This window comes from Astatotilapia calliptera, unplaced genomic scaffold (assembly GCF_900246225.1).
Source record: "Astatotilapia calliptera unplaced genomic scaffold, fAstCal1.2 U_scaffold_159, whole genome shotgun sequence".
Classification (NCBI taxonomy): Eukaryota; Metazoa; Chordata; class Actinopteri; order Cichliformes; family Cichlidae; genus Astatotilapia; species Astatotilapia calliptera.
Window position 1 is genome coordinate 29,011 of NW_020535684.1, and position 12,436 is coordinate 41,446.

Consider the following 12,436-nt stretch of genomic DNA (forward strand, 5'->3'; position numbering starts at 1 on the left):
TACTGAACAGCTACTTATCAGGCACAGCGCTGGCATAGCAAATACATGTGACTGATTTACTCCTGAAGTTTGAAATATTCGTAGAATTCAAAGCAATGTGTTATGTAATGCAAAGCCTGCAGATCCGTTCCATCATCATCGTTTAACATGTTCTGCTTAAATTAAACATCAGTAAATTGTTTGATCATTTGCATTTTCCTTTTTTTTTTTTTTTAAATAGTATTTCTGTGTTAGAAGGAAATTAAATCATTTTAAATAACTGTATCAAAGGGCATCGAATGTGGTGTTTGTCCATTACGCTTCCCAGTCGTCATCGTCTGTTGTCGCTGTATGTGGGGCAGGAAGTGGAGGGATGACATCTGACATCCTCGCAAATGCCCCAGAAGGACCGGCCGGAGCATCACCTGACTCTCCACCAGCTGGACCCTTACCAGATATTCCTGAACAGAGGATAGAAGACATTATGCAAATTCAATCACTAATATCAGTATTTTCAATTTCATTTGACATAAAACGGGCCTCTAACCTTTTCGTCGCATAGCAAGTTTGTTGAAGAGATCAGACATAAAGTCTCCACCACCGGCGGCCGCTCCCACTGCTATTTTAGAAGGAAAAAAAAGAGTAAATAAATAATCATGCTACCAGTATTTTTTTAAATTTGCAATTGGAAGAGATTATGGTCTCACTAATTCCCCAGTGCTGCCACTTCAAAGTGAAGCATATAATTACAAGACTTTTTTTTTCTTAATCTAGTTATTCAGTCAAGGCAGTTCTCTTGAAAAAAGAAAGAAATGTAAGGTCATGACCTGGCGAGAAAATGAAAGGGCCAGAGATATGCTGTCTAATATTAGGTAAAACAGTTTTTAAGTACAATCGTTGGTTGGTATGAAACTGAAACTGGTGCGGACGAGATGTCGGGCTGCACGGCGTCAATGCATTAGCGCCGTGATTACAGCCGGATTGGCGTCCTTGCGGTGGTGCCGTAATGTTTGGTGATAAGAAAAAATTCCAAATAATTCTGGCTATAGATTTTGTTTGGGCAAACAAAGGTACTAATAATTGACATCAAAGAGAGACAAAATGGCAAAGATGAAGAAAGTCGAAGAAGATCTGGAAGAGATTAAGCATTCACTTAATTCGTTGACGTCGGAAATTGAAAAAGTAAATAAGCAACAAGGAATATTAATGTCGATGATGGAGCAAATCAAAGAACTAAAAGATCTGGTCAAGGAGAAAGATAAGACAATCCATTTTTTGGAAAGGAAGGTGGACGACCTAGAACAGCAGGCTCGACTCGAGGAAATGGTCATTACAGGTCTGGAAACTAAACACAGAACATATGCGAGAGTTACCAAATCTGGGACTGGTGCAAAACGAGGAGAGGATGTGCCCCCGATGGAGGAGCTACAATCGTTGGAACGGCAGGTTGTGGAATTCTTTTCGAGTAAAAATCTTCCCCTGCATAGTAACAATATATCTGCATGCTATACTCTTCCTAGAAGGCACAAAAATGCTCCTCCAGCAATTGTAGTGAGATTTGTTAATCGAAAACACAAAGTAGAATTGCTGAGACGGTCCAGCCTTTTGAAAGGAAGTGGAGTATATCTGAATGAACATCTTACAAAAAGAAATGCAGATATTGCAAGACAAGCTCGTATTTTACGGAAGGAGAAAAAGATTCAAGCAACCTGGACCAGGAATTGCAAAGTGATGATTAAACTGAATGGAACACCAGAAGAAGCCAAGGTTGTAACGATTAAGGAACTTGAGGAATTGGACAATTATACGTGATAATATGATTAAGATAGACAAATGGTTGCGACCAATTATGGCTATAACTAGTTTATTTTTGGCAAGGTCAAATGCTACTTCGGGAGGAAAAGGACAAAAGGAAATTGTAAAATTGGATATGGAAGATAACAAGATCAACGGACTTTAAAATATGTTGATAAATGAATGTGAGATTGCTTAGGATCTTTTCTTTCCTTTTTCAGTTTTTTTTCTTTTTTTTTTTTTTTTCCTCCTTCTTTTCTCTTTTTTTGTTTCCTTCTCCTTCTTATGAGGTAATAGATAGCGCTAGAATAATTTATGCATTATGTTTGACGACACAGATTATAAATCATATGATTTTGAAGTAGGTATTGACCCTGAAAGGAATGTGCTTAATACAATTAATGTCACATGTGATTATTTTACAGAGGAGCAATTCAGGGATAAGGTTGATATAGCCAATACATTTTCTTTAATTCATATTAACTGCAGAAGTCTTTATAGAAGTTTTGCTTCGATTGAAGATTTTCTGTATAGTCTGAGAGGCAAGTTTCAAATAATTGCTCTGTCTGAAACATGGTTAGATGAGAATAAGGGTTGTAATTTTTGTATTGAAGGATACGATTTGTACTTTGTGAATAGAATTAAGACAAAGGCAGGAGGGGTGGCACTTTTCGTTAATTGTGATTTGAAATGTAAAAAAGTTGAATGTATGTCTGTTGTTATGGATGATTTAATGGAGTCTGTGACAGTAGAATTGGATATAGAAAAGAGAAGTAATATAATTGTAACGTGTATATATAGGAAACCGGGATCACAGATTGAGTTATTTACAGAAGCAGTAGAAAATTTATTGAGTAAGGTTAAGGGAAATAAGACTGTATGTTTGTGTGGTGATTACAATATTGATCTTTGTAAAGTGACAAATGATAAGGCTTCGTCAGATTTCTTTGAACTATTATATGGTAAAGGATTTTATCCTTTAATTATAAAGCCGAGTAGAATAACGGAGAAATCAGAAACACTAATTGATCATATTTTTATTAATAGTTTGGAGAATAATATTGAAAGTGGACTCATTATAAATGATATAAGCGATCATCTACCAGTCTTTTTTATTTTCGATTTAAATATGAAAAGAAAGAAAGAAGCTAGTTTTGTGAGTTATAGAAGGTTAAGAAATGATGAAGCAATTAATAGGTTTAGACAAGATCTCATGGAAACGGACTGGAAGGAGGTTTATGTTAATGAGGTCAACATTGCATACGGAGTATTTCTAAATATATATTTGGCCTTGTATGATAAACATTGTCCATTGATATCATTTAAGCATAAGAAAAAGAATATAAATAGGAAACCTTGGATAACTAAGGGTCTTGCAAATGCGTGTAAAAAGAAAAATAATTTATATAGGGAGTATATAATATATAGAACTAAAAATGCGGAAATGAAATATAAACTATATAAAAATAAGTTGGTATTAATATTGAGGAAAGCTAAGAAAGATTACTATAATAAAGTTTTTCAGGAAAACAAAAATAATATTAAGGGCATTTGGAATATTTTTAAAGAGGTATTGGGTAATAAGAACACACCCAAAGTTCGGCCTAATTATTTTATTAATAATAATCAAGTTGTTAAAGATAAGACCGAAGTAGCAAACGAATTCAATTCTTTTTTTGTAAATGTTGGACCTACTTTAGCAAATCTAATCAGGAAAAATGATGATCCAGGAGATGAGGAAGCCTGGATAGGTGATAATAGAATGGTTAATTCCATATTCTTAGCCGATACTATCATAAAAGAAATAGTAGCAATCGTAAAAAATTGTAAAAATAAAAAATCTACTGATCGTGATGGTATAGACATGGTCATAATTAAAAAGACAATAGATTGTATAAGTACTCCTCTTTGTTATATTTTTAATCTTTCGCTACAGTCAGGAGTATTCCCTGACAGAATGAAAGTGGCAAAAGTAATACCATTATATAAATCAGGAGATAAGCATAGTTTTAACAATTATAGGCCAGTGTCTCTTTTATCACAGTTTTCAAAATTGCTAGAAAAACTCTTTGCACAAAGACTTGATAGTTTTATTGAAAAATATCAACTAATACATGAAAACCAATTTGGATTTCGTAAAAATAGGTCAATGGCATTAGCGTTGTTGACTTTTATTGAAGATATTTCATCTGCAACACATAATAATAAATACACAGTGGGAGTATTTGTTGATTTAAAAAAAGCTTTTGATACGATACAACATTCTATTTTGATTTCTAAATTGTATAACTATGGAGTGAGAGGAGTAGCATTGAATTGGTTAATGAGTTATTTAGAGAATAGGTTGCAATATGTTTATTATTTTGGCAATACTTCTGAAAGACTGAAGATTGTATGTGGTGTTCCTCAAGGTTCTATTTTGGGACCTAAACTCTTTAATTTATATATTAATGATATTTGTGACGTATCTAAAAGGTTAAATTCGATTTTATTTGCAGATGACACAAATTTTTATTGCTCTGGAGAGAATTTGAAAGACTTGGTTGAAATTATGACTTCTGAGATGTTAAGAATAAAAAAATGGTTTGATGTAAATAAATTATCTTTGAATCTGACAAAAACGAAATATATGATATTTGGCAATCGTGTAAAGGAGGATAAAGTCATTATGTTTATAGAGGAAGAATTGATTGAAAGAGTTACTGAATTTCGTTTTTTGGGTGTAATAGTGGATGAGAATTTGACATGGAAATCTCATATTGAACATATTAGAAAGAAAATGGTCAAAAGTATTTATATTTTGGGTAGTATAAGAGATTTATTAAATTATAAAACAATGCGTATTTTATATTTTTCTTTGTTTTTTTCATATATCAACTATTGTGTTGAAGTTTGGGGGAATACATATGAGAATACCATAAAACCTTTAAACCTATTACAGAAGAAAGTTATACGAATAATTCATAATGTTAAATATAGAGAACATACAAACAAATTATTTATAGAATCAAAATTATTAAAATTAGGAGATTTAGTGAAATTACGGACATTATTAATTATGTTTAAGGCTAAAAATAATATTTTGCCTTTTAAGTTACAAAGAGTATTTTTGATGTGTTCAAGGGGAGAAGAGAATAGAAGGAAATTTTATTTTAAACATCAGTTAGCCAGGACTACACAAAGATTAATGAGCACAACGGTTAGGGGTATAAGACTGTGGAATTCACTTCATTATAATTTAAAGAATTGTATAAATTTACAATGTTTTAAAAAGTGTTATATGTTTAAAACGATAACTCAGTATGAAGAATGCGAATGAATGTGATGTTGGTTTGGGATTCGACCGGAGAGAAATGTCAATATTAGTTTGTTCCTGATTTTTGGTGCCCACCGGTGATATAAGTTCGATGGTAGATAGGGGGCAGGGTTTAATAAGAATATTTTCTTCTTCCTGCTCCTTTTCACACATGGTTGTTGTGTTTTGTTGACAGAAGATGTGGTTGTTTTGTTTGATTTGTAGTACCAAGTGTGAAATAAATAAAAATGAAATGAAATGAAATGAAGTCACACAGTTAAGCATATGTGATAGTCAAAAACGATCTCATCTTAACATTCAGTGTGAAATACTGTATAAACTCCTGGTTGAATACTAATTAGGGGCTGGTCACGCTCCACTTTGCCTGGATGACTGCCGTGTGCTCATTAATAAAACATGGGCAGAACCACATCCACGCTCAAACCATCTGACACCTTGTTCTTGCTCCTTTTGTTTCTTCTTCTCCAGCTTGCGTTCCTTAACGTTGCGTAACTTGGCTTTGCCGATGCCCCCGGCGTTGCGGATAGACTCCAGCAGGCTGGCACGGCCATCTGACGGCTGGACCACCTCGCTGGGTGCACCCGACACAGGACCTGTATTTAGAGGAGCCAGTGAGTCAGTGTGGTCTGGGTTTACATCACTGAGGTCAATCTAATTTATGAGGACAAACATCATTTAGTCCGTGTGTGCATAACTGAGGGAACAGGCTTTAAGACACTGTCAGGTTCGCTCCAAGTCAGCAGTGTAGAGCCTGTACGAGACTACTGACGTGCATAAATGTGACAAACCTGAACTTGGCACTTGGGAAACTTCTGCGGAGCTGTCTGCAGGAGGGGGTGGTGGAGGTGGCGGAGGAGGAGCTGACGCCGGAGCTGCGGGAGGGAGGGAAGGCTCCGGAGGAGGGGGCGGGGGAGGTGGCGGAGGTGGTGTGCCATCAAGCTGGAGCTGAGTTCCTGAAACAAGCAGATGAAATACTGTATAACACTGGAAGAAAATTTGATCTATTTATGTAGCATCTTTTCAGATATCACAAAAAGCTTCACAGTAAAAGACAAATGGGCACAAAATGATTGAGGTTCACAACATAAGACATCTACCTGGTGCACTGCTCTCCTCAGAGAAGCAGGGCAGCTCGGGGATGTTGTGTGTGGGTCCCGAGGGGGCAAATCCAGGTCCGAGGTCTGCGCTGTAAGACAGGTCGTCTGCAATACCTGGCAGGTCTGGCAGGTAGGACGGCACATCTATCTCAGGCACTTGACCCAGGTCTGGCACATAGAAATAACTCTCTGCTATCTGTTAAGAGAAAAAGAAAACCATGATTAAGTTTTAACAGATCTGATCCTTCACAGAAAAAAAAGGAAAAGTCAGAAGGTACCTGTCTCTCCAGTTGCTCTCTCTTTGTAATGGACAGAGGAGCATCGAATGGTTTATCTTCTTTTTCCGTCTCTAGTGTTGTGTGCGTTTTTGTCACTGCTCCCGCCAAAGGATCAAGAAACACATATTTCTTATATCTTTAAAAAAATAAGACACAAATTAAAACATACGAGAGAACATTGAAATCAGTCAGTGTTTACAATAAACATCTGTGTCTGTGCTGGCGTGTGCAGACTCACAGATTTTCTGTGGTATTAAAGAGCAAAGAGAGCTGACAGATGAGATGTTACGCGGCAGACTGCCCAATCCTTCTTCTGTCTCATCCTCAGTCTTCTTCTTATTTCTCACGCACACAGGGAAATACATTAACTTCTCCTGAAAGGAAGAAAGCAGGACTTGGAGTGAGAAGGAGATCAAGAAAATGTTAACGAAATCTTTAGCAACGCATATCGTAAATGTCATCAAAGTGCTCCTGCGCATAGATGCACACAAACTACAACACCAAGTTATATGTTAGGGGGTATTGCTTCTATTGAGGGGGTACTGAATAATGCATTTCTGCATCAGAGACAAATGCCAGCTTTATTTTCTTTTTTGTTCCCTTCCCAAGCCGACAAATACACACAGATACACAAACACGTGCAAGCACAGGCAGGAAAAAATATTATTTTTATATTTTTCCTGTTAAGTTTTCTGTAACGGTGAAGGAAAAACAGTGGTGTTTGCTATAAATAATGCAGGAACTTGTGCTGAGCAGAGCATGTACACACAAGAACCACTTGGGGGAAAAAAAACACATCTCTTGTCACTGTGCGGTGACACAAATACAGCTGGGTTCTGATATCCCATTTACATACATCACATACAGTATGTGACAACTTCAACTGTGACTCATGTGTAGTTAAATCTACAGAAAAGAAGGGACATGCCTGTTGCGGCTTTCGATACATGATTGACAAGCTGCATTTGTCTACAAGTCTATGTTGTTTTCACCTCCATTTTACCTCCTGAATAAGTACTAAATTGCAAGTAAAAGCAACAGAGTGCACATACAATTGGCTGCTGTGTACTACTTTGCAGTATTTTTTAAACAGACAACATAACCTACTTGGCCTGAAAATGTTTACTTAGCAAAACAGGAAATACGCAGGCCGAGTGGAGATTTATGCATAAACATGTTTCACAAGGTTTACAGGGCATTTCACATCCAGTCAAGCATTCACTTGAAATATCAAAGTTTTAAATCAGGTCAAAATAAAATGTGTGTAATTTAAGGTATTACCCACATCACTATGGATATATCCAAGACCAAGACTCCTGCAAATGCTCTAAAGCTTTAAAGTGGTTTGCCCAGCAGTCTGCATAAATATGACCAGTGTGCGCAGAGTCCCCATGCCCTCATTTGACTAGAACGTGAGGTGTGGATAAAAGCTATGTAAATAAAGTTAACCGTGTCCATATTCCTGTTTCTACCTGCTGTTTTAGCAGCATGAGCTGAACAAAAGAAGCAGCAACACTAACTAGTCAGCAAAACTCTTTAAGACATCAGCTTTGCGAAAATAAAATATGCAATGTGCTCTTAGCAAGTCACAGTCATCATTTTTCATAATTTTGAAAATTTGCTTTTCAAACCTTTGCTTCTTTTCCCCCCCAACATTTTAATGTGTTGATCTCACCTGCAAAGCCTTTTCATCAAAAGGGTCGCAGTTTATTCTGTATTCTGTGTCGGGGCCGTGTTTGTGAAGAGGGGTCTGTAGCTCCAGCGAAGATAGACAAGTAGTCCTGAAGTTGATCTGGGCTGGGTACTGGCACTGGAGAAAACCTATATGCGCACATGAAAATAACATTTTTACTCTTTTTTCTCCTATATTCTGTATCAGAAACTTAAAAAGCTCCTTCTAGGGTGAAGATTCAGTTGTTTACCTTGGTGGCTTTCTGCTGCCTTTAATCTTGTCGACACGGGCCCTGAGCTAGTCTGATCCGGTCAGTGCATGCTCTTGAGCTGGTGACGGTTTTCTCAGACACTGTTCTGACACCCTGCAAGCAAAACAAAATGAATATGGGCATATGCACATCTACACACAAAGGATAACCGTATGTCAAGGATACTGCACAATCCAGTTCTTTATTATATATCCTGCAGAGTCCCGAAACCCCCCAAAAGGAACTGAAGACTCCTACAATTCATTGAGATTATGGTATAAGTATCAAATGCCACTCTCATGTTTTATCAGTGATCTACTTATAAAAAGCTCATGTTTCAAAAGTTTACATGGCCAAAACTGTTCTGTTCATAAATGTTATTGTTTCCATGCTGTCACAGGCAACACCTCCTCTGTTTTCAGGGTGCCAGACAGGACCATCTGTCCTCAAGCAGCTGCTGTTTGTTAACGGTGCAATCTATTAAATATGACAAAGCTTTTTGGCCCATGAGCAAACTTGCAACAGCTGCTGTTATATCTGCTACCAATTCATTTTGTGCGTTATTAAAACCTGTTCTTTTGTTTGTTAAACACTCTTTGCTACCTAGCCTGAGCAAATGCAGAGATCACTACTGTTGAGTTTTTTTAAAAAACTCTGTAGCTTTAAAACTTTTGCTATTTTGAAAATCTGATAAGCTAAAATTGATCAAAGTAACCTTTAAATAAATGACACTAAAAATGAAACAATCCCTGAAACAGGCTCTTGGAATAACATCTGGCTCACTCCTACCCTGAATAAAATGTAGTGGTATAAACTGAAGGAATAAAACAATATCAATAATAATGAATTTGTATAATACATTGTATTACTACAATGTAATTCCCTATTAATTTCATATTCATCCCGTATTTGCAACCATGAAAATGTAAACAAAGAAAAAGACTGCAGACCCAGTGATTCAGTTTACAACCAAGAGTCAAACACTGCGAGACCCACCTGGAAACTGTAAACTGTGTGTGTGTGTGTGTGTGTGTGTGTGTGTGTGTGTGTGTGGTGGGCTGCTCTGAAGATGTCTGTAGAAATGTTCTCAAGTACATCAGTGCGTCTGCTATCTGATGAACAGCCTCCTCCCTCCTCAGTCGGGGCTGGATGAGAGGCACAGAGTACACCTGGCCCTCCAGGCAGTGCTTCTGGTCATCCTGCAAAGCAAGGAGAGCAACAAAGTTGAATCAAACTGTACCACTGTGGTTGTAATGGCATATTCTCATAGTAAGGATTTGCATTCTGACAAACAATATTGTTAAAAATACCATGCTGAGTATCAAATTTATGAGGGCTTATTGTCATATGGCAATCTCTCTCTCTGTCTTCTGACTGACACTGACACACACACACACACACACCACACACACACACACACACACACACACACACACTTTCACGTCTGACTCCTCAACATGACGGCGCCAGGAATATTATATCATTTCTTTAACCACAGCACTATGTGGACTCTTTTTATCGTCTTCAGCTGGTCAGAATTTCTTTAAAACTAATAGCTCGAACGGTAAATAAATCTGCACCCAAATTGCTGAAGATATTATATTTCAAACAGCTGATCTCCGTAATGAAATAACCCGACAATCTGACACCTCTTAATCCTAAATGCAGAATATCCGTGAGCATAGCCATACCGTTTAAAGACTTGTTTTACTAGAAAGACAGTCTCACCTGACCATGAGTGTTGTTTACGACCACAAAAACAGTATAATGGAAAAAAAAATGTGTCGACGAAGCAATCGTTTAGCAAAACAACAGTTTCGCACTCCGCATCGTGTAGCACGTGACGACTCAGCAATATATGTGTTTGCTTTCAGGAACACTCGTGAAATCTCTCGTTTAGTGCAGCCTACGCTTGAACTACGTCAGTAAACCGAAGTATTTGCTAAGAGCAGAAGTAAATGGCAGAAGAGCACTTCTCAGAAAATGTGTAGGCTTTCCTGCAGAATTCTAGAAAGAAATTCTGGACGATTCTAGCACCAAGTTTTTTTACAGAACGTTGTTGGAAATCAAAGAAAAGGGCAACTTCCATCAAAATATGAATTCTGCAAACATTAATCTCCTGCTAAAACCAGGCAAAGACCCTGGTTATCCTCAAGCTATCGTCCAATATCCCTTATAAATGTGACCTTAAAATAATCTGCAAAGTCTCTCAAAGAGATTAGAGAAAATAACCCCCCTCTTTAATTCATGCTGACAAACTGGTTTCATAAAAGGTAGGCACTCATCAACAAATACACGTAGATTACTTAATTTGATGGACTACTTATACAGTAAAAAACTTGAAACGACAATATTTTCTTTAGATGCAAGAAAAAGCATTTGACAGAGTAAATTGGAAATTTCTATTTGCAACTTTACACAAATTTGGTTTTGGAACCTCATTTCATTAACTTGGTTAAAAATATTTATACAATTTCCCAACAGCTTGTGTCAAAACAAATGACCAAGCATCCTCCAGCTTCTGTCTCCTGAGGGGCACCAGGCAAGAATGCCCACTCTCTCCTTCACTTTGTTGCAATTTTTATTGAACCACTAGCAGCAGCAGTTAGACAGAATTCAGTAATTAAGGGCATAAAATGCAAGAACGTGGAACATAAATCAGCCTTTATGCGGATGATGTGTTACTTTTCTCCAAAACTCACAAACCAATATCTCTGGGGTGATTGAATTGATAAACTCTTTTGCAAGGAATATCAGATTACTCAATTAACCTGATCAAAATCTTACAGTCCTCCCGATTAATTGCTCCTTCCATAATTCTTCTTCTACACCACTGCAATTGGGAAATATAAAATATTTAGGTATTAATGTTTCTCCCAAGCTTGTAGATCTGACTAAATTAAACCATATCCCACTTTTAAAGACAGTAGAAGGCGATCTGGCTAGATGGAAATGTTTACCCATATTACTCATGGGGAAGGGTTGACCGCTTATAAAAATGATGGTCTTACCAAAAAATAAAATTATTTCTTCTCAATGATCACAACTACCAACTTTCAGCACTACTAGCCAAAAGGCTTCAGTTTATCTCAGGATGGCTAAAACATACCCTCTTAGATGAACCTTCGGCTAGATGTAGAACAAGCACTTCGCAATAAATCTACGAGATCTCAGACCTACCATTTATCAGCTCAAACATCCAACGACATCAATGCTTCAAAAGCATCAGCATCAGCTCTTCTCTGACAGCATGGTGGGGAGTTTCTAAAATTGACGGAGTCTTCATTAATCCCATGCAAACGTACACCTATCTGGAACAACCCTGACATATTTACAAAACAATAATATGATAAACTTTCCAGATTGGAGTGGTAAAGGAATCAAATACTTAGAACATATATTAGAAGGATCAGAATTTATTCCATTTGATAGACCAAAACTTCTGGACTCAGATTTGCTTAAAAACCTTTCATTTAATTAGAAATCCCAGTCTTCAATTAATTCAATACAAAATATTACATAGAGTGCACTATACAGGTCATTGGATGTTCAAGATGGGCTTTACGTCTACCAACAACTGCTCACACTGCCAAACCAATTCACCGGACAATTATAATCCATGCTCTTTGGTTCTGTCCACCAGTCAGAAGTTTGGCGGCGAGATATGTGAAGACTTATCGAAGTGTCTGAAATTGTAACATTCCAACTCCCTTTAGTGAGGTTTGTTGGGCAGCTTAGATAATGTCACTACAGAAAAGAATATAGCCCATATGGTTTTTCACTGCCCTATGCATAGCCAAGAAACAGTCCTCATGAACTGGAAAAATAAAAATAATCTTAATAATAATATAGAAATGATCTATTAGATTACATTAGTCTTGATACAGCCTCTGCCACCACATCAGATCAATTCTAGGCTCCTTTGATCAGCTCCATCAACCTAGTGGGGGTGGGGGCATATAGTTTGGTCCCACCTTTGCTGTTGTGATTGGTGTGGGGGCAGGGATAGGCTTGGCGTCGGGGATTCCCAGGAGCATCTTCGGAGGGCTC

The 12,436-nt window shown here is 37.2% G+C and overlaps 1 pseudogene; it reads right to left on the reverse strand.

The window, feature by feature from the left end:
* Nucleotides 1–18: 18 nt before the first annotated feature.
* LOC113017600 (WASH complex subunit 1-like) lies at nucleotides 19–9,585 on the reverse strand (annotated as a pseudogene).
* Nucleotides 9,586–12,436: the final 2,851 nt, after the last annotated feature.